Raw genomic sequence first — 22,654 nt, 5'->3', positions numbered from 1 at the left:
TGCTGTCGCTGGGATCAGGATCTGATCCCCAGCACCACGTTCTCTCTACACATATCACTCCAGCTGTGCTCCTTTGCCTGCATCAGTGCAAGCTCCTTCACTTGCTGCCTAAAGAAATGTCCAAAGCCCTTAGTGATCAGGGAAATGCAAATCAAAATGACCCTGAGATTCCATCTTACACCAATCAGAACAGCTAACACCAAAACCTCAGGTGACAACACGTGTTGGAGAGGATGTGCAGAAAGAGGAACACTCCTCCATTGCTGGTGGGATTTCAAACTGGTTCAACCACTCTGGAAATCAATCTGGAGGTTCCTCAGAAAATTGGGGATAGATCTACCTGAAAACCCAGCTGTACCACTCTTGGAAATATACCCAAAAGATGCTCCACCATGCCTCAGGGGCATGTGTTCCACTATGTTCCTAGCAGTCTTATTTGTGATAGCCAGAAGCTGGATGCTGCTATAGGCTGTGATGGTGGTCCCCCAAGCCTGTGATTGCCTCAGGTGCTTGATGACTCAGAGCTCTCCTTCATGCTATTGCCCCTTTGGAGGATCATGCGATTTGATGTTGCTGAACCTCTGGATCTTAGATTTTTGCCTGTGCATTCAAAGGAATGTGTTTCTTTCTAGCTGTGTTCTTCTTGTTTCCTTTGGAAAGACAGTGACTTTCTTGAATTTGTCTTTCAATAAATTTCTGCCAGAGCTGATCCTGAAATAATAGAAGAAGTTAGTCACAGGCCCACTGGAAAATATTTCCTAGGACAGGAATATGCAAGCTTTGAAATGAGATGTATATGCTAACAGCAGTGGTCTCAACTAATATAGGGGTATTTATGCTTTGTGAGATGCCTTAAAGCAGCTGTTCTCAACCTATGGGTTGCCTAAGATCATCTGCATGTCATATACTTATATTATGATTCATAACAGTGGTAAAATTACAATTATGAAATAGTAATGTAAATAATTTTATGGTTAGAGGTCACCAGAACATGAGGAACTGAATTAAGGGGTCAGTTAACCTTAGGAAGGTTGAGAACGGCTGCAAAGTGAAAGTAAGCTTTCTGGTCCCTCACCAGTTTCTATCTGAATACACCATTTTCTTGTGGGTTTTCATCCTGATTGGAATTCTAAGAATAAAGTATGATGCTGTTCTCAAAGGCATGGCAGCAGTCCCAAGTTTCCAGTTAGACTGTCAGGCACCCAAACCAGAATTCTTTCATTGCCTGGTGGACGCTCTTAAACCAGTATGCCATAGAAAATGGAGATGAATTTTTAAACTATGTTTACTTATAAACTGAGCCAACTCCATGTCAATTCAGTCCATTTTCTGCATACTTCAGCTAAATACCTTCTGGGTGATGGGCACCACTCCAAGTACAGGCTAGGAACTGAGTGGACCCTGAGCTAAGCTCACAAAGGTCCCACAGTGCAGCACAGACAACATGTAGAAAGACATCAGAAGCTGAGTGAAGTGCAGGGAAGGTGCTGTGACCTCCAGAGTAACAAAGGGTGTGCACCTGCCACAGAAGGATGAACAGGAGTCAGACATGCAGAGAAATGGAAGTAGATGACATGGACCTTGGCTGGGTTTCGGAGAGATTTGAGCACAACACGAAGGGTCTGGTGTGTTCCTTCTGCTCTCATTAGCTTTGTTCTCAATTCCAAAGAACATAATTACATACTGCTTTGTTGCACCCCACCAAACTACTTCACACAACAGTATTCATTCAATTATTGAGCCCAGCAGCCCCTCTTTGAGCACTATTCCAATGCAATTTTGTCTCTAAGAGAAGGACATGTGAATTGTGACCTTGGCAGATGACTCATTACCTCTGAATCATATCAGCTATGAAATGGAAAAGATCATAGCCAAGACTTACTTGGGGCTGGACCTGCCATGTTCACTGTCATCTTTGTCATCAGAGCTCATGGTTCTAAGAAGTAACCATATTTGTATTCTGAGAAGAAGTGGAGCGGGTGGAAACGAGCTGTGCTTTCAGCCCCAGGAGACAGTCTACCTCAGGTAGGCACTGTAAGTGGAACACTGAGACCTAGGCTGTGTACAGCCTTAGACAAAATAAAGAAGAATTAATGTAGGATAATGAAATCCTAGAAGGGAAGCATAAAACATAGATGGAGAGAGATGCTGGGGAGCCAAGAACAAGTGGGGAGGGTGATAGGAGAGGAGGCTTTCGATTGGGTGGGTGTGCTGAGAGTTAATGTGGGGTCTGGCAGTAAACACACATGGTTGGATATCTTGAAATGTGTGTCTTCAACTTCCCTCCAAAGGAAAGTAAACATGTTTTTGATTCACAAAGTATGCATGTACTTGAGTGTAAAAGAACTGATATTGGCCATTTTCCAATGACGAGGTTCAGTGGTAGAACAAATGCCAGAACCCTGCTTGGGTTCTTTCTGTAACAGTGTGCTGTCTGGAAAGGTTGACCTTGTTACCTCAGATTGATGGTTTTAATTGCTTAAGATACCTTTCAAATGAAGGAAAATGGAGTGTGTGCAAATAAAGTCTTTGACTGACTGAGATATCTCCTCACTGTATCTGTGTGCATTTGAAACAATGAGATATAGAAAACTTCATGTATGTGTGAACTTCTAATAACACACAAGAAAAAAAAAGATCCAATTGGGTATCCTTTTTTGTAAAAATAAGCCCAATATGTCCTGGAGATAGAAGAGCCAGAGGAAATAAGGGCTGTGTCATTGCCCAAGCCCCTGGCACACCTATACAGCTGGACATTCGTCACACATCTCTGCTCCAGAGAAGTCCCCTTCACCCAGGGGCAGATAAGCAGAACATTAGATTTCCTTAGCACTCTTAAATTTAATAATGCTTTTCTATGTTATCTTACTTTTAAGTGTTCTGTCAAGAACTCAGTCTGTTTCCCCCACACAATACTCACCAAACCTACTACCTTTCATTGCTCATTCTCTTGAGGGCCAGAGGCAGACAGCTCTAGGGCCTTGCTCCTATTCTGGAGCCCTCTCTTCAAGCACACAGTGCTGAGGTTTAGATTCTGGCCATGTTTACCTGGGGCTGCTGCCTCTGGTAATTTGTTTGCTCCTTTTAGAGCAGAATATGTCTTGTTAAACATTCAAAAGTAATGGTAATAAGCACCCAATAACTAGCAAAACAATCTAAAAGCAAACTTTAAAGAAATAACCCACCTGCCTGATTTGATACCTTCAAAAAATAGCTGCTGTTTGCCCAGAGTTGGTCATATGCCAATGTCGTGCTGCCTGCTCTTTGCCTATGTTTCCTTTTGTTTTGTTTTATTGTTTGTTTTGTTGAGACAAGGTCTCTCTATGGAGTCCAGTCTGGCTCAGAACTCTGTTTCATAGGCTGGCTTCAAACTCACAGTCCTCTTGCCTCAGTACTCATGTACCCCCAGTGCTAGGATTATAGCATATGCCATCCCATCCAGTTCATCCTTGCATTTAATCCTCCCAAGCACTCTGAGACAGCCAGTGCTTCCATTTTCCACATGGGAGGGTTGGGCTGAGATGGAGAAAACCTGGACCTCTTCCTGGCCTAGTCTTGGTGAGAGTATTTGCCAGTGCCTTGACTCTTGTCTGAACATTGGGTTCATTGCCAGGGAGAGCAGCGGCAAAACTCTGCAGAACCATGTCTGGTCTGTGAGGACACACTCTTGCTCCAGGGTATTCATTGCTGTCTCAGCCATGACCCTTGCGCTTCTGTACCACCCCCTTGCGTTGGCATGGTAGCCTCAAGCCTTTCTCCCTCACTTATGGTGACTATGTGCTCTCCCCACTGTCCTCCTAACAACACTTTGCTAGTCCTTCACCCAGCGTCTCCATGAAGAATTATTTGGCATCTTCTGCACCTAACTACTGCTGTAAGGACAATATAGTGATGAACCAAAGACTTTATTCTTTGTAGGTCATTTTCAGCACTAGCTGATGCAGACAAAATATAGGAAAATACCACCCTGCAATTAACTTTAAAATTCAATGACCTCTAGAATTCAAACCTTCTCCATCCACCTTAGGGTGTAATATGATGGACACTTAACACTGATAGGTGCCCCAACCCCTGAGCAAATATCCCATTCCATAAATGGAGCTATAACCTGTCCTCCGGAGTCTAATCCGATGTAAGCAGCCCCTTCAGACCCTGCAAATGCAGTGACTCACTAAATATAGAAGCAGAGTGCCTCCTCCATGCCTTGGAGGAGCTAAGGGATTTGAGAAGAATGGAAACAACCATGGAAGTGGCACGTACAAGGCTCATGGTAAGAGCTTTTACCTTGGACTCTACCGATTGGAGGTTCTCCTCACTACTGCCGCTCCCTCTCACGGCCCTCCTTGAGAAAGCAGAAGCACATGTGGTTTCCTGAGGTTACCAAGCTCAGACAGGTCCTCAACCACCTGTCCCCCAGAGTCCATGCTAAAACTCTGCATCCTCTCTGGAGAGGCATAAAACTGCTGGGAACCGGAGAGCTGGGCAACCAGAGAGGCCCACTCCCCTGTAAATGATGCTCTCCCCCCTGATAGCCACAGGGAGGCCAGTTGCCACATGGAGGGGGTTTTCATCCCAGGGACACACTGACTCTGACTTGACTCAGTCCAGCTCTGTTGTAAGTCCTTGGGCTCTGTGTGTCCAGTATGTGCTGCAGTCAGTCGCCCTTACATTGCTGAACCAGTCAGTATCAGGGTTGCTGCGGTCCTTGGCAGCGCTTGCTGAGTTCAGAGATGCTACTTGTCATTTAAAAGAAGACAGATGGGGATAAAGAGGATACAGACAGGCAAAGGACAGCCACAGTTGTATATGACTGTCCTGTGGCTATTGCTCCCCCTCCTCTTCCTCCTCTTCTTCCTCCTCATCCTCTTCTTCCTCCTCATTCTCTTCTTCCTCGTCTTCTTCTAACCAGTTCTGTCCACCAGTGTGACACAGCAGGTAAATGTTCTGAGTGTAAGGAGCCCAGCCCACTCCTGCCACTTTCTCAGCAGAGCCTTGTAAGTCCAAGCTTGAACCCGAGTATGACTGGAGACAGTCCATTGTCATTCCCATTCATTTTCACTTTTGCATGCTGCCTTCAGATCCTGTCCTCAGGCCCTGCTTCAGTGACACAGCCCTTCCTTAAAAGGCCTTAAGAAACCTGTCGGGCCTCACTCACTGCATTCCCAACTCCAGCCAGCAGAGGGCTCTGCTCACCATAGTCTCTCCTGGACTCCAGCGATCAGGCCGGGCAGGGCAGGGCATCTGAAACTGCTTGTAGCTCCAGACAAGAGCCACAAATTACAGACTGGCTGTTAACCCTCTTCCTGGAAGGAGTGCCTGTGACCTCAGCTTGCTTTCCACCAGCCAGAGGCAGTCAGACCACAGCCAAGTTCAGGGGCAGTTATACACAAGAACAGTATCCTATGTGCCTGAAAGACAAAATGGAATATTTGAGGATGGCCTTTATAACTCCAAAAGTGTCATATTCTATCATGAACTGTAATTTGCAAGCCATTTTCCTGCTCTTGGATAGAAGCAGCAGGCTATGAGATGTAGAACTTACATTTGTATGTGTTTTATGACATCACTACAAGTAAGGGCTGGCTGAGCATGAGATACCTAGTGTGCACAGTTCCCCCACCTCTCTCTTACATACATATGCACGTACACACCCACAGTCTACTGCCAGCCACTATAGTGGCTGCTCTCTCCCCACACTGCCTGGTTCTGTCTTAGAGCGAAATGACTGTAAATCAGACATCTTGTCACATCACTTCAGGGTCCTGACCACCTCTGTGGGAGCTTCCTGTTTCCCAGTGAAGAATATGTAAGAGCATCTGTCTTCTAAGGCAACCAGTCACAGCTGCACACATGCTCAACGCATCCATGCACTCACAGCTGATCACCTGTTCGCCCCGCAGCAGCGATAGAAGATCAGATGCTAAAGCCCAGCTGCATGCTACAACCAAAGGCACCTGTGTGCTCTGATTTGCATACTTTTCAGTTGAGCTTGTCATCCTAGGCACCTGTCTCCTCCCTACTCAGCCATCACCTCTTTGCCTTTCTCAGAGAATGTCTTTTGCAGCCAACAACTAAAATGCCAACAGTCCCCTCTACACAGCCAGACATCAGCACCCTTCTGACATTTGTGCTGCTCTTGGAGCAGTCGTGATGTTTCCCAACTATAAAATGTCTTCTGTTAATCCATGTCAAAGGAATATGGTGGTTTAGACATTGAATTATCATGTACTTACAACAATGTAAAATGTTAGTTGTCTTGGATCATTGTGCTTAGCTAAAACATGAATGACTGAGAAGACTAGCTGAAGTTAAGTTGAAACTAGAAAATAGGTCCCTACTGAGGTATGATGAAAAGAAGAGGGAAAGGACTAGACTCGTGCCAGCCAGCCATGAAGCAATGAGGAAAAGGAGCTTCCAAGCTCAGACATGGCTCAGAACTGCTGGTACCACGAGGCTCAAACTGACAGACAGTGCAGCAGAGAGAGAATCCGAGAGGAGATAGCCACAGCTGGAGTTCAGCGAAGAAATGTGTTTATTTATGGGTGTATTCAGAGTAAGAGCTACCCCATAGAAGGAGAGCCAGGACAGGCAGGAACTGAGAGATACCAAGGGATGCTTGGGACTTCAGAGGTTCTAATTCCAGGACTGCCTGTGGTAGCTGGAGTCCCTTTGAAAGTCACTGCAACTTCCTGGACTGTGCTGCTCTGCAAAGCAGAATCACATAAGCTAGTCTACTCCTTGCAAGGAAGTCACGAAAGTGAAGTAAGATGTATAAAACTGCTCAGGACAGGGACTGCCAGTACTTAGGCTTTGTACTAAGGAGTCTTAGATTTCAGGTGCTGAGGACTTGAGGATGAGGTCCCAGGACTAGAAATTGGCTGGGCCAGGACCCACTGCCGTGGAGAGTGGATGAGAAGAATGAAGCACAGTAGGCCTGGGATGTGACGTCTGCTCCTTTGTAACATATTTGAGGATGCTGACTATAGATGACACAGGGAGCCTTGAACACATTATGCTGGTCACAAAAGGACAAAACACTCTATGATTGTACATATACCAGATACTCAGGTTCCTAGAAATGCAGCAGGGATTGACAGGAGCTTGGGGTGGGAGGGTGGGGAGTTCTTGTTTAATGGATAGAAAGTTTTGGTTTTGTTTTTGTTTTTGTTTTTTTGCAAACTTTGTCTCTGCACAGACAGTGGTAATGGCTACATAATAGTGGGATGTACCTACTGCAAGAACCATACATTGGCCACTCCCCCACATCCGAACTGGGATTTAATACAGGACCTCCACATGCTAGATAAGCTCTCAGCCCTTAAACTAAGACATTTTAAGATAGCTAATTTCAATGTTTAAAAGGCACTTTATATGAGGTGTATGGTAACAGCGTGCTGTACCGTGTGGATGTCAGATGTGATAAGGTGTACGGTAACAGCGTGCTGTACCATGTGAATGTCAGATGTGAACAGTAAGAAAAAGGGCATACAGAAATATATGAGAAACCCAGTGACATCTTCATACTTTAAATCTTTACCAGTTCCTGGCAAACAAAAATGATATTTATAGTGGACAGCATTGTGCTGTTCTGTTTGAAATGCAGGTACTTACGAAGTGATTACATTAGACTGGCATATCCATTCACTTCTCGTGGGTAGATTTAATTTGGAATCTGTGCTAGCAGCAATCTCCAAGTGTGCAGTACGTTGTTATTAATTATAGTCCCTATTTTGAACAGTGATCTCTTCAACTATTCCTCCCACCCATATGTCTATCTATGCTATATTCTGACCAACTTTTAGAATCCTCCCATTTACAATATTCCTTAGTAAATCTAAAACTGTTTCCTAAAGGTTTTTTTTTTTAAGATTTATTTATCTTTATGCACATTTGGTGTTTTGCCTGCATGCATGTCTGTGTGAGGGTGTCAGATCCTCTGGAACAGGAGTTATAGACAAGTGTGAGTTGTCATGTGGGTGCTGGGAATTGAACCTGGGTCTTCCAGAAGAGCAGCCAGTACTCTTAAATATCGAGCCATCTCTCTAATCCCTAAAGGTCATTTTTTAAAGATTCAGAAAATGAAAAGAGCTGGATAGAGTAAGAAATGGCTGGCATTGCTGAAAAGACCTTAGCCTGAAAAACGGGTTACACATATGGTCTAAACAGTAATGTGGAAGGATGACTGGTCACAGGGATGAACTCATGGTGCCCATTGGCCTGGCTGGAAAAGGGCCAGGTTACCCAGTGAGCGTGTGTCCCACTGGTCTTCTCACTCTGCCCCAGTGTAACAGGAAGTCACAAGAGCAGACACACTGAGCAGTCCTGTGCCTCCTATGCCATGGGGGAGCTACTCCACCCACATCCTTGCACACTCTGTTAGAACAGAGCAGGACACTGACAGGGAGAGTTGGACAGAATGCAGAGCACAGAGCGTGAGGTGCAAGCTATAGGCTAGGTGGTCTGCTGCAGACCCACTGTACAGGCTGCAGGCCAGGTGGTCTGCTGTAGACCCACTGTGCAGGCTGCAGTCCAGGTGGTCTGCTGCAGACCCACTGTGCAGGCTGCAGGCCAGGTGGTCTGCTGTAGACCCACTGTGCAGGCTGCAGGCCAGGTGGTCTGCTGTAGACCCACTGTGCAGGCTGCAGGCCAGGTGGTCTGCTGTAGACCCACTGTGCAGGCGACAGGCCAGGTGGTCTGGTGCAGACCTACTGTGCAGGCTGTAGGCTAGGTGGTCTGCTGCAGACCCACTGTGCAGACTATATGCTAGGTGGTCTGCTGCAGACCCACTGTGCAGGCTGCAGGCTAGGTGGTCTGCTGCAGACCCACTATGCAGGCTATAGGCTAGATGGTCTGGTACAGACGCAATGTGCAAACTGCAGGCTAGGTGGTCTGCTGCAGATGCAAACTTTGAGGACTAGGCTTGCCAAGTATTGATAGAGCAAGCCAACCAGCTGTCAATTTTATAGGATTGTGCATCTTAAATCTTGTCTTGTTCTTGTCCCTTAGAAAGTGTTGGTGAAACAGATTCAAATACATCACATTTTTACCACCCACAAAATTCTGCTTTGGGCATATTTGAATGTTACTTTAATTATCATAATAACTAATATTGTCATAATAGCATAAAGAGCAAATAAAGTCACATGAGTAATAATGACAATAGAAGAAATCAAACAATGATCATCCTATCATAGTTATGGAAGAATGACCTGTAAAATTTTAAGCTCCTCTTATAACAACTGTCAAACCAGATGGAATCAAAGCACGCAGGTTTGGGTCAAGTATATGGTGGTAAAGAGTACCTGAAGCCTGGTCTAGGCAGACATGCTACTGACAGCAGAAGATGGGAGAGGAAGAGTGCAGAGCTGAGGTGGGCACAAGCCAACCTTAACTAGTGCTCTACTCATGCCTGCTGGGTGCCTTGAGCCAGCAACAGTATAGGCACCATTGAGAATATCTTCATAGCACTGTAGGAACAAGGCACATACAGATTCTGACCAGTTGACCTGGAAGGGGGTAAGGAAGTTGTGGGTGATGGCCGGAGCACTCCACAGTTGGGACAGAGTGAACATTAGTGTGGGGACATGGCTCAGGGAACACACACTCAGCAGTCAAGTCAATGAAAGTGAGTGTCAGGATGCTATAGCCCAAGGGCAGTGTGACCTGGGTGGTCAGGAAGTCAATTAACAGTGCCTGTACTCTAAAGAGAAGAAGTCACATGCTGAGAAAGATGGCAGTACTAGACCCCCGGAAGTGTGGACTTCCAGAATCTACTTAATTTCCTAGAACACTTTCAAAAACAGAAAAAGGAAAAAATACACACTAGGATATAGATATGGGAAGATTAACACGAACACCTCATATCTTTCAGCTCAGCCTCTACCAACTCACGGTTGTGGCACATGTTTTAGAATGAAAAGTTGCATCTCAGAATAAATATTTGTGTGTGTGCGTGAGCATGTCTTTTGCTTTGGTTACTAGATAAGTCTTTTGGTCTTTGTGTCTGTCACCATGTATTCTGCCTTGAATCCATACTTAACATGATTTTGTAACTCTTCACAGCGTCTGTGAGGCCTTTTTCATTGTGGGATGGCCTGAAGTAAGGTGGTTCTCTAAACTGCATACTAAATTACCATAGTGCTGTCATTTTCATTTAAGAAGACTATCTTAGATCATCTTGTTAGTGCTGGGCCATCCTTAGAAATAGTCAAGCAAAAGATGAACAACCGGCTACATTGACTGGGAGTCTGTGATTAGGATCAAGGGTCCCTTCTGACTCTGAGTCAGCCCATTTATTTGTAACCTCCCATTCTCTTGGCAATAGATGTGGATTACAGTAGCTGAATGTATTGTCTTCACATTGCAAGCCAATTTTGTTGAGTCTGAGCTATTCATTAAGTAGAGTGAAAACTCAAGCCAGTTAGCTTACAGCTCTAATAAAACATGCCTAGGCATATGGATAGAGACAGAGTTCTTGCAGGGGCCACTAAGGAAGGCACTGCTTCCTGAAAATGGAAGCCATTCAGACTATAAACAAATGTCTCCCTTTCCTAATTTGGAAAATTTGGACATGCTGGCTAAAGCAATTAGTAGTTACTATTAACTAATGACTTAACAGTGGCCTAGATCCCATCTGTTTTCACCTCCTGCTCAGCTCCTGTATCCTCATCCAGGGCAGAACTTAAGTAGCAGGCAGAAGAGTACCTGACCTAGTTTTTGAATCCTTACATGATGCATAGATAAAAATAATTTCTCTGTACTAATTAATTTAAAGTCTTGGAACAGAGTAGCTTGGAGGATTACCATCCCTAAAATCTGTATGCAGATCATTAGAAAGTGGCTTGCTCTAGGGAAAGAGATGTTGGTTTTCATTAATCTTTTGTTGAGAGTTTCAATGGAAATAATTCAATAAAATCTCTGTGTTATTCTTTCTCTGAGTTAATCACAACAGAATAATGCAGTGCAGGAAGGACAGCTGTATGACTGACTAATACTTCATGCCCCGTCCAATTTTTTTTTGAAGCATCTCTTGGTTTTCCTGTATTTGATTAGCCATTTACAAAACCACTCAGTGTGGAACTCTGAAGTCCCATAGTTACTGCACTTGCCTTGCCCAACTGATGATGAAATTAGGTTTCCTCCTGCACCACCTCTTGCTTGTTAACCATGTGCCTTGTGCTCTGAAAACTGGGGCTGAGAGAGAGCCATACACTGTCATAGATTATATAGAGCCATAGACTGTCATGGATTATGTAGAGCCATAGACTGTCATGGATTATGTAGAGCCATACACTGTCATAGATTATGTAGAGCCATACACTGTCATGGATTATGTGGAGCCATAGACTGTCATGGATTATGTAGAGCCATAGACTGTCATAGAGTATGTAGAGCCATAGACTGTCATGGAGTATGTAGAGCCATAGACTATCATGGAGTATGTAGAGCTATAGACTGTCATGGAGTATGTAGAGCCATAGACTGTCAAAGAGTATGGCTAGAAGAGGGAGGGAAAGGCAACTGAACTCAATGGAAAACCTTTGCTGCCGCCGATCAAACCTAGAAGTTTGTGCATACAAAACAAGGACTCTGACACCAAGCTGTACTCCCCACAGTCCCTCAGAAGGTTTTTAGGAGATGGTTGAGTTTGTAACTATGCCTTAGATATTTATTACTAGACATTTAGACATTTTTTTGACATTTAGACATTTTGAGGTAATTCTTTTTTAGATTAAAAAAACCATGAAGGAGGATTTTTTAAATGTCAACAAGAACATGGATTCTCTCAGAAAGGTAGATTGTCTTTGCACCTGGCTCTAAGGAACAGAAAAGAGAAGTCAATCTGGGGGTTTAATAGGTAATTTTTTATGTAAAAGAATTAAGTACATGTAACATATAAACATTTTTAGAGTAGTAGGGTTAGTGACCCCAAATAGTCTCATTGTTCCTGCATCTCAAATTGCCTCAGGAGGAAAAAACAATGATAGAAACAGTAACAGAGGAATTTAATTATTTGAATAAAAACACATGAAGAACCCAGATAGTTCCAATAATAATTTCATGTGTGTCATTGTTACTGTGTTTGCTTAATTATTGACCAGAACATTTCTGAAGACAATTTGCAAAATTAGGAAGTTACATTTTTTTTCCTTTTAGTGGAGGGTAATTAAAGTACCTTACTGATGATGGAGTACTTTTGGACATCAGCTTTGTAAAACTTGTGTTTGTTTAGGAACTTCTTGATATGAACATAGCCAGTGTTCGTGCATTGAGCTGTGGGAGGAGAAAGAGCCATCCATGAACTGTATACCAACAAGTCTTTTGTGTAGTTTTCGCACAGTGGCCATTCTTTCTATTCTGCCCCTTTGGGCTCTCAGCCAAGTGCAGAGCTTTAGCTGTGTCATCCATGGAGATATGTTATGTGGAAAGGAAAGGTTCAGAATGAACTTGATAGTAAAATACTGGATACGCTGTCTTGCGGGGGAAGGGATTGATTAGACTTCACAGAGCCAATCCTACCAGGAGAGCCAGAGTTGAGGCTGGTTTCCTACACCTATGGGGTATGGTGGTGCAGCCAAGACACTGTGTTAGCCTGTCTCGTGGACTTGCTATTTCCCCTAAACTGTTCTCATCATAGCATTACAACTATTGATTGACATGTTGCCTCAGCTTCCCCAGAGTGTGGTTCCACTGTACTCAGGAGGAAATGCTACGACCTATAGATTTTCATCAGGGAAAACTACTTCACCTCTATAAAAGGGAATCTTTTCTGTTGGCACTGCCAGAGGACACTGCTGATGGCCTCAGGACATGAAAGGTGTCAGGGACGAGTAGTGTTCAGGCTGAAAGGGAACATCAGGAAAGGTCCTTTCTGCCTGGGGGTGATCTTGTATTAGGTTCCTTCTAGCTCATTTAGTAATATGAGCTTTCTTGTGCCCTGATCTTCATTTGCAGCTCTGATCTGCACCTGAACCAGTGAGCTCAAGACTTGGAGAGGCCCTCAAGGCCCTATCCAGCCCCCTACCCACTCCTTCAGAAGTCTCAGGGAAAAATCTATCCTCCCCTAAACTTGTCTCACACCTCATTTTCTCCAGTGAAGCAACCGTCCTCTTCATTCTGAGCAACACAGACTCTACATTATATATCCCTATATCCCTCATATCTATTCACTAACACACTGTCAGTTACGTCATTGCTAGCTCCCTTCATTGCCCCAGTCCGCCATTAACTGCTTTGAGTATAGCTATTTTCCAGTCTCCCTTCTTCTACACACATGCTGTGCATGTTGCCCAGCTCCTGCCCTCCATGCAGAAGCGTCAGGTGGGATTCACCAATGAGTTATCTTGCTCTGCTCCATCACACAGGAGTCCTGCTGAAATACCTCCTCTTCCATGTCTAGCTTTTTTACTTAAAAGTTGTCGGTGGTTTCTCCTGCCTGTTAACTCTAAACAACTGCTTGGCTTTACATCTGTCCCTGTCCTCTGCCAGAGTCTGGCCCATCCCCCTTTGATCTTTCATCACCAGCAGATATGGCTGGTCTTTCCACTGTGTCCTGAACACCCTCTCAGGGCTTCTGCCTCCAAGTCACAAATAGATCCTAACTAACACAAATTAGCTCAATAAAGTAAAGTCACTGGCTCTTATTAAATAAATAAAAGACTCTGCTCAGATCTTCTTCGAGTTGTCTCTGTCCTCAGGAGTCTGACTTTATCTTGGTTCACTTCCCTATATTGCTGTCCTGCATCCCCCATCCATGTGGTAGCCAAAGCAGCCACCATTACATCAGTTCTATCCTCGAGCATACAACTCAGAAAGAGGGATTTTCTTTGGCAACAGCTCCAGCAGTCTTGGCTTAGCCTAGATCAGTGGCCTATTAAGTGACCAGGCAGATAGTGTGCTTTGGTTTGCAAGGTCAAGTTTGGATCCTTCTGAAGTCAGTTTAAGGAAAATTAGAGTAATGAGATCAAAGGAAATGGACTGGAGATGCAGTTGTTCCCTCTACCCCGCCCTCAGCCTCTCCTCCAAGGCCCACATCACATCCACTTCCCTGGGATGCCTTTTTCTTTTCCTTTTTTAAAAATTCAGACCATTTGCTATGACTTTTTGTTTTTTTAACCCTCCTATAAGACTTCTGGTCTCTAAGCCTAGATGCTAAAGTCGACATCTTCCCACCTTACATCTTTGTTTTCCTTTGAATATCTGGGATGGTGCTTTGCATAATCAACACAATGAATTTTTGTTGGTAAAAGGTAGATGTGTGTGTGTGTGTGTGTGTGTGCGCGCGCGCGTGTATTTATAAGAGAGTAAGGGAATGTGCATTGGAAGAGATACACACCTTCATGGAAACATGTCTGCAGGCAGTCCCTAGCCTGCAGGCTGTGTGATGATAGCAGCATCTGGCCATGTTGGTAACTAGATGCAGGCTCTGATGAGGAGATCTTGTGTTTCTATGCTGGGAGTTAGATTATAACATTCCCTGGTACCCAGAATGCCAGTTGGCTTGTCACTGACTTTAGTTTCTACAAGAACGGACAAAAGGTTGGTGAGTCAAAACAAAAGAATAGAGAAGAAAGGCACTTTTTAAAATGGAAAGTAATGGCATAAATTAAAGGGAAAAATCAAGACTGTGGCCAAAGGTAATGAGGCCTACTTGTTGAGAGTGAAAACAAGCCTGATGCTCTCCTGTTGTTAGATAGCTGGCTACATTCTTGCTGTTTTCTCCTCGAGTGTTTCAGCTTGGAATCCCCGTCCCCTGTGTGCTCTAAGTGTTCTCTGATCTAATGACCTCTCCTTAGTAACTAGTTCCATATGCTTGTTCACTTCTATTTGTAAAACAGCTTTAAGAACATTCTTCTAATCAAGGTCATGTCACCTTGCTTTGGCACCTCTTCCAAATGCATGTGTTTGGAATCTGTTTGAGAGAACCAGGAATTTACCTGTCACGTTAAGATGCAAGATTTTTATATAGGATAAGGCTGATCTAAAAAGAAGGTATTTTGGATTTTAGGGTTAACTCTAGATGCAGTGAAAGGGAAAAACCTTGCATTCCTGAAGAATTTCTTACTGAAGAAAGCCATGAGCCAGTCAGTATAAGAGCTATAGGAAACTTAGGAATCATGAATATTGGTATCTCAGGTTTAAACACACTTAAAAATCAGCTGTTCTTGTGAACAGACAAATTGCTGGGCCTTGTCCAGATTACACAGGATGATTCTGCTGAGAGAGCTCCGCACATCATCACTGGGGACACTTCACCCAGCTACTACATGCAAAGGAACTTCATCTAGAAACTGTGAAGGTACCTGTTGGAATCCATGCAGCCACTAGCCTGAAGCAGGTGTCCTGACTTTGTCCCACAGCCTTGTCCCTTTGCCTCGCCTAGATGAGATTGAGAGTCAGACCATCTTCTTTCCGGTGCCAACTCCCCACCAGAAATAAGGCCTCCTATAGGGTCCTTGGCCTCTCTAAGCCTTGGGTTTCTAGTAAAGGGAACTAGTGACACTACTTATTGCTGACGAGTAGAGAGAGTATTCCATATCTAATATGTGTAAATCAGGTCAGCCTGATTTACGAAATGGGTTTAGGCTCATAACTTAAGTATGATAGCAGCTTATGGTTATCATTTATGGCAAATTAGCTCCCGGGTTGAACTCTTCTTCCCGGGTTTGATTCTCTTCTAGAATTCTCTAGAAGGTCCGCATGTCCTTGGAAACAGTGAGTCCTCCAAAGCTGTATAAGGACCCTCTCCTCAGCCCTGGCCTGAAGTTCTGACGGCCTGTGACGATGAGTGAGACTTAAATGCCTGCTGCTTGGGAACTTTCCTTCTGTCCCTGGTGCCTGTGGTGGAGGTGAATAAACTCATCTGTCCATGGACACAGGGGTATCAGATCATGGTAAACAGTCTCAAGTCTGCTTTGGGGGTTAGAGGAGGGAACCCTAAGGGAAGGTCAACTGCTGGATCCTGTAGAAAACATCACTATGGGGAGAACGTTAGTGCTGGAAGGAACCTCAAAAGTCATCCGGCCCAGCACCGTCCCTCCCACCATTAAGAGGTGAGAGAAAGACCGGCTGGAGACAGGGCTGGGATAAGAGCCCAGTTAATTCCCTTCCTGGCCAGAAATAAACAAACATGCAGAGCCTGCCTCTTAATATTAACAAAGGGCCTCACAGTCCAGGTGGATTTTAATATGTAAGCCCAAGTTCATGAACTTGTAATAAAAGGAGGAATCAAATGTGAACACATAGGTGCACTTCATAATTAGCCTTAAAGTGTCATTGTTCCCCTCCCACCCTGGGGAGTGAAAATTGCTCTGCCTAGTCTGAAGGAACAATTTGGATGCAATAAGAAAAACTGAGCCTTGTTTCTTTGTTGACTTGATTCATCATGTACAATGAGCCTGTGTTCTGTGTGGGGCAGGAGATGGCCACTGGCTCATAACCACCTCTACTGTTGAGCTAACTACTCAAGGAGACTCAATGTCAAGTTTAATGGAACTCCTTTTAAAACAGACCTCCTGGGTCTTTAATTTAAGACGGCCATTGCTGAGTGCTGCTAGCTTAAGTTAACACTAACAAATGAAAATGTGAGCATAGTGTGGTCTGCTGTAAACATGCCCCTAACAGGGGAGGACGTAGGCCTAGCAGAGAGCTGCGGTGGAAATCTTGGTGCTGTGGACAGAATCACATGGAGATTGGGGTAGGAGAAAATGGATGCAGGACAGCCTTTTTGCTAACAGATCTTTCCAGGGGCAACCTCCCCATTCTTTTTCTCTGGTTTTGGAGTCCAGGATGTGCATGCCATTGTAAGGCCATGGATGGAATAGAAACAAAGCCTTGCAAATGTGCATGTTGAGTATTGGGCATTGAAGCCCTGTGGTATTCAGGGGCTTTATGAGGGGTCACCCGGGATTTGGAAGAGCCCACAAAGTGCCATGTCAGGAAGAACCACTGCTAGTCTCAGCAGCTGAGGGCTGCCAGCTGCCAATGGTTTCTGTTTGTTTTTAAGTTCAGGCTGCTGAGTGCTTCTGCCTGCTGCTTCTCCACACAACCTCTCAGGGAGGCTAGGGAGAGTTCTCCAGATGTTGCCACTTTCCTGTTTCTCTGGTGTTTATCTGGTGGGCCAGGGTTATAGATGGAATGGAATTGTGCACACAGTATTTGCCTCCCCTGCCTGCCCTGGCCCTGCAGGCACAGTAGCTCCTTCCAGTTCAGGTGAGGCGTCTTGCATTCCCCAACCCTTATGTGAACAAGCCCTTTCCTCTGGAATGCCACATTTGACTTTAAAACTCAAGGAACTTTCTGGAATTGTAGTATGTCTTGATCCTCTTGCCCTCCTCCCTTGTGGAGTCTGAAGGTCATTAGTCTGAAAGGTCATAGGAATTCCCCGAAACACAAAAGACCTGGGTTATGAGAAGCATTTCATGCTGAGCTGATTTTCAACAACCCGAGCTCCTTTGTCTCAGTTGCTGTGGTATTCTCTATGGCTTTCCTCCAGGGGCAGGGCTCTACTGTGCTGCAGAAACAGCAAGTCCTTGGTGACAGTCACCTCTTATCCAGTCCTTCTCCTGTGAACCCTCTGGGAAGCCGTTCTCCACACGCCTTGCTAGATTTTAGTGGGGGAGTCAGCAATCACAGGGCCTCAGCTTTTTGGCCACAATAATGGATTTTGTAGATTTGTAGGCTCTTACTAACAGAAGTGAAGGGTGTGTGTTGTTTCTTAACCACAAAGCTGGGATGACTGCTCCTGTTGACATATTTTATATTGTACAGGAGATACTAGTCGGCAAGATTAAGCTGTTCTACTGTATCCCAGGTTGGCTGGGTTACATGAGCCAACACATTCCCCTCTTGGCCTTAAGGTTACCTGATCTAGATTTCTGTAACTTGCACGAGTCTTATTTAATACCGTCCTGTGACCTCGGCCCTGGTCTCTTTTATGAAGCCACTCCATTCAGTCACACACTCACTCCTGGTCCCCAGAGGAAGAAAGATTTCCTCTCAGTGGTCATGTGTGATTCCAGTGCTGTGGAGAGGCAGCCCCAGGGCACTTCTTTAAACTTGTAAAAAGTGGTCCCGGGTTCATTGCAGCCTTTGAGCTTCTGCTGTGAAGAACTTTATTCCAGGACTCTCATGTGACATCTCAGAAGCCCTGACACTGGGAAGACGATGGGACTCCTCATAGCCTTCACCTACCAACAGGCCTCAAGTCCCCACAGTAAAGTGTCTACAGCATCACACCCCGCAGCAGGATTGGCCTCACAGAGCTCATTGTGGCACCCAGGTGGATAGAATCAGCCCTTTCTGATCTTGAGAGGTATTTCCATAACCACATAGCTGCTCCTTGAATGCCAGCATCCTGTCTCTGCCGCACTCAGAATCTTTCTCTCAGCCTCCATTGACCACAGCTGTTATCCTGCAATAACCCTTGTGGAAAGGCATGTTTTTCTATTTCTTTGTGTAAATATATTGGACCTTTTTGTTTGTTTGTTCCTCACTGCTGAGGTAGAATGTGCTGCCAGAGTCTTTTTGTGGATGTCCTGTAATGTTATGGAAAGCTGAGACCATGTTGCGGAGCATTTTAAAGGCAGGCTAAGCACTGGACTCTGGGATCTGCCTCCTGGCTGGATGTAGTTCTGTCACCGGCCAATGCTATCACCTGAAATAAGTGCTGGAGCCCCTCTGTATGTGATGATAACAGTGCCTGCTTTATAGAGCCATTGTGAAGAGAGAAAATTAGAACAGACATAAAGACCTTCCCATGGATCTGTCACGCTATGACCCATGCCTAAATATTAACAGTAAATAGTTGATCTACATGGAGCCTTTGGGGTCTGGTTTCTTGTATTATGGGCACTAGTTTTTCTTCTGGGAAATAGGATTAGGCAAATTGTCATGAAGGAGGCCAATCGAGTGCAGGAAGGAAAGGATGCCAGTGTGGTTCCTCCTCATGGTCCCACACAGAGCACAGTGCTGAGTACCCACTGCTGTACACCCTACCTCCACCCTAAGGCTACTGGCAACACCAGCCACCCTGCCCTCCATTGCCTTTGTAAGAGAGGGACCTGAAGGTGACATTGAAAGGGTAAAGGAACATCATTACCAAATGGAGCAAGAAGAGACTGGCCCGAACCCAGTGTGAGAGAAGGCAGGGTGGGGGGGGGCACCATAGGCAAGGGTCTTCTGTTATCAAAAGGAGCAGGATAGGAAAGCCATAGATAAGAGAGGGCTGTGCAGCCCTGCAGATAGGACCCCCCCCCAGGATGGCCCCTGGGGAGTTCTGGGCTCCACAGAACACCCTCCCCCTACTCCATAGCCAGTTGTTTACATCTGCAGTCCCACCAGCCTTTGAGAGAATATTTGTGTTTGGAGGCCAAATCTGGGCTTAATTTGTATATTTCTTTGATATGGATGCAGCTGTGTAAGCCATGGTTGTTTTGTTTGCACTTCAGACTTTATGGGTCTTGCTAGACATCTTGATCTTCTTTTTTGCTGCATTTCTGAGCTTGCCTTTGTATTGGGTTAAATTATATGAATTTTCTGACTTTCTAGTCATTTTTTAATGTACCCAAACAGCAATTCCATGTTGTTCAAACAAATATTTCCAAGTTCAGATATTAAAAATAATTTTTCAGAGAGGGAACCATAGCCACCTGTTGAGTCTTGGCCACCAAATAGTAAACTGGTGGCCACAGAAATCTCTCTGTCAGGAAGGAGAAGGACTGGGAAGGCAGCCCCTGTCTAGATCACTGTGCTGCTCTGCCCACCCCTGCCCGGCTTCCTCCTCATACCCACCAATGGCAAAGGGACTCAGGAAGTCCCTGCCTATCGTGAGGGAGCAGAAGAGTAAATAAGCTAATCATGGCTCTCTCCATATCAAAGAAACACATGCTCGAGTCCTGAGGTGGTGATGGAGTGGAGGTGGTTGGGTAAGAGCTATATATAGGCACAGGAGCCAGAGCTGGGTTCAGATGCCTGGCTGGAAAAAGCAAAGGCTGGCTAGAAGGCACCAGATGGGAGGGAGCAAGAAACCACTGCGGTTCCCATTACCCCTGTCTCCCTTCCTGGCCATGACCCTCCTGCAGATGAGGTCCATTGGTAAGCAGAGAGTGCCATGTACCACTTGGGGATCTCTTTAGGAACAATCTCAGGCATCTGTTCTCCTCGCTTGTCACCCCCACAGTCTGCTTAAAGGAATGCACAAGCTAAGACCTTGCTTTGGAAAATGTGACAAATCCCGAGAGAAACAAAGTGAAGAAGTTGAGCTTGGCTGGTTTAATTTTATACTGGAACAAGGTTTTATCTTCTCCCTCTCTCAAACACTAAATATAGACTTTAAAGGCATTTCCATTATTACTGCAATAGATTGCTTGAAAATGCCTTTTGAAATGGGTGGCAGCCACTTACAGGCAGCATCTATATAACCAGGCTCCATAGAGTCTCAGACCAGTTGCAGATTAACAAGCACTCCTCTGCCCCTGAGCCAACGCTGTTCCTGCTGAACTTTACACCTCCCCAGACCCCATTAGATGGATCTGTCTGTCTGTTCCTCCTTCTCTCCGCCTTCACCTTCCTAGGTAAACTTGTGCTTTAGAACTTGGCTTGTTGTAATATGCTTGCACTCTGCAGAGGAGCTGCTGTCTTGCTAGGTCTGAGAGGAATACAACTAAGGAAGGAAAAAGGGGAAAGAGAATACAGGATAGATGGGTCAGAGCACCAAGGGGAGGTGAGTCAAAGCTAGACTCACAGCTCTGGCTCCTGTATCTATATATAGCTCTTACCCAACCACCTCCACTCCATCACCACCTCAGGACTCGAGCATGTGTTTCTTTGATACGGAGAGAGCCATGTAAGCCATGATTAGCTCCCTCAAGGCAAGGACTTCCTGGGTCTCTTTGCCACTGGTGGGCATGAGAAGAAATCAGACATCTCTGAACCATGAGTCTAAGCTAGACTTTCATTCACTGTTGCTGGGACGAAATATTGAGATAAAGCCTATAAACAGGAAACTGATATAGGCAAGCACATTCACTTGGCTCCATCAGCTTGGGCCTGTGGTTCAGCAGAACATCACAGTAGCAGGTAGAAGAAAGCTGCTTGCCTATGGTAGCCAGGAAGCAGAGGGGAGGAAGAGACTGAGTTCCTCCCTCCAGGGCACACCCTAGTGAGCTGCTCCCTTCACTTAAGCTCCACCTCCCAACTGTCCATTTCACCTATGAATTCTGAAATGTATTTATGCACTATTGAGGTTAGAACCCTTGTGCTGCAGTCGCCTTCTGAGGCCACACCTCCAACTCCTTGAAGACCGTGCTTTCAGTTCACAAGGCAGGAGACATTTCATATTCAAGCCATAGTACAAATGCTACTACCGTGTGTGTGTGTGTGTGTGTGTGTGTGTGTGTGTGTGTGTGTGTGTGTGTACTCTTCCTTGCATGTGTGTGCATACATATGTGAGTGTGTGTGCATTCTGAGTCAAGGAACTAAGGAAGCTATTCTACATATATTCTTTGTTTCTCAAGGCCTTTCCTGAAACACCTGTTGTCCTCCACTTTCAAGTCCACAGGGTCCTGACAGGCAGACTTGGTTCTTATTTGGAAGACATCTTTGAAACTAGAACATTCTTTCTCTGTCTCTGTCTCTGTCTGTCTCTGTCTCTGTGTGTATGTGTGTGTGTGTGTGTGTGTGTGTGTGTATGTGTGTGGAGTGGAATGTACTGTCTTTGAACCCCATTAGACTCTGTGACCCTTGAGCAAGAGGAACTCAGAGCCCTCAGGATATGTGTCAGGTCCTACTATAACCATGCCATTCTGGGCCATGGGGAGCTGACCACTCTGTAATGTGACGTCTGTCACATTTCTTCTCAATTATTGCTTTTCATGGGCTCTATTCAGGGTGAAACAATCTAAGAACATAGAGCCCCTTTGTTTTATACACCTGTGTACATGTCTCAGGGGATCACACAGAAACGCATAGACACATAGGCATGCATTTCTGCACATCTACATACACATATACATATGCATCTAGCTTTGGAGTGTGGATGGATATGGAGTAAACCTGCCCATTTTTAGGGGCACAGATTAGACAACAGTTTTCCTCTTCCCTGAACAGCACACAGGACCACATCATCAGTCATCAAGGGGCCTTTCTCTATGCTGGCCTCTTACCTTGATCAGTCCTTCCTGTTTTCTCAGAACCCAACTTGAACAGGTCATCTTAACAGAAGAGATGGGTTGTAGAGTCAGGAGAAGTGTGGCTCAGTGCTTGTTTGTGCTCTAAATCTTAGCCTTCTTGGGCTGGATAGTTAAGAGCACTGGCTATTCCCACAGAAGACCTGGGTGTGATTCCCAGCACCCACATGGTGGATCATAACTGTAACTCCAGGTAGATCTTCTGGCCTCCGCAGGTATTGCACGTGCATGGTTCACAGACATACACATAAAAACGAAACACTCATACACATAAAAATAAAGAAATATTTTTCACAAAGTTATTTTTAAAAAACAAAATAAAGTGTTATCCTGCTATGCTGCTGCTATTCTCAAGGTGACCTTTTTTTGTCCCAGATTTAAACAGTGGGCAGCAGCATCTCCATGACCTCTGTCACTAATGTGTATAGTTCTGTTAAGGGTCCACATCTGTTTGCTGGTCCATGTCC

The 22,654-nt window shown here is 45.0% G+C and overlaps 1 protein-coding gene and 2 long non-coding RNA genes across 4 annotated transcripts in view; 1 reads left to right on the top strand and 2 right to left on the bottom strand.

Annotated features, from left to right (window-relative positions):
- Scfd2 (sec1 family domain containing 2) overlaps positions 1 to 22,654 on the top strand; it is a 314,253-nt gene that overhangs the window by 233,787 nt on the left and 57,812 nt on the right. The gene's annotated exons all lie outside the window — the stretch shown is intronic.
- Positions 400 to 22,654, bottom strand: part of LOC116071258 — a 33,475-nt gene continuing 11,220 nt past the window's right edge. The window contains exons 2-3 of one of the 2 annotated variants that reach the window (XR_004110794.1): positions 4,285 to 5,408; positions 400 to 711 (exon numbers count right to left, since the gene is read on the bottom strand). This is a non-coding gene — a long non-coding RNA (uncharacterized LOC116071258). The remainder of the gene's footprint in view (positions 712 to 4,284; positions 5,409 to 22,654) is intronic. The other variant, XR_004110793.1, reaches the window with a different exon arrangement.
- LOC116071259 lies at positions 12,071 to 14,711 on the bottom strand. Its single transcript, XR_004110795.1, has 3 exons — positions 14,651 to 14,711; positions 14,336 to 14,519; positions 12,071 to 12,273 (listed from the first exon to the last, which is right to left on the bottom strand). It is a non-coding gene; the product is annotated as an uncharacterized LOC116071259 (long non-coding RNA).

Source organism: Mastomys coucha, unplaced genomic scaffold (genome assembly GCF_008632895.1).
Source record: "Mastomys coucha isolate ucsf_1 unplaced genomic scaffold, UCSF_Mcou_1 pScaffold22, whole genome shotgun sequence".
NCBI classification, from domain to species: Eukaryota; Metazoa; Chordata; class Mammalia; order Rodentia; family Muridae; genus Mastomys; species Mastomys coucha.
The sequence above is the reverse complement of the archived record's forward strand: the minus strand, read 5'-3'. Positions and strand labels throughout refer to the sequence as shown.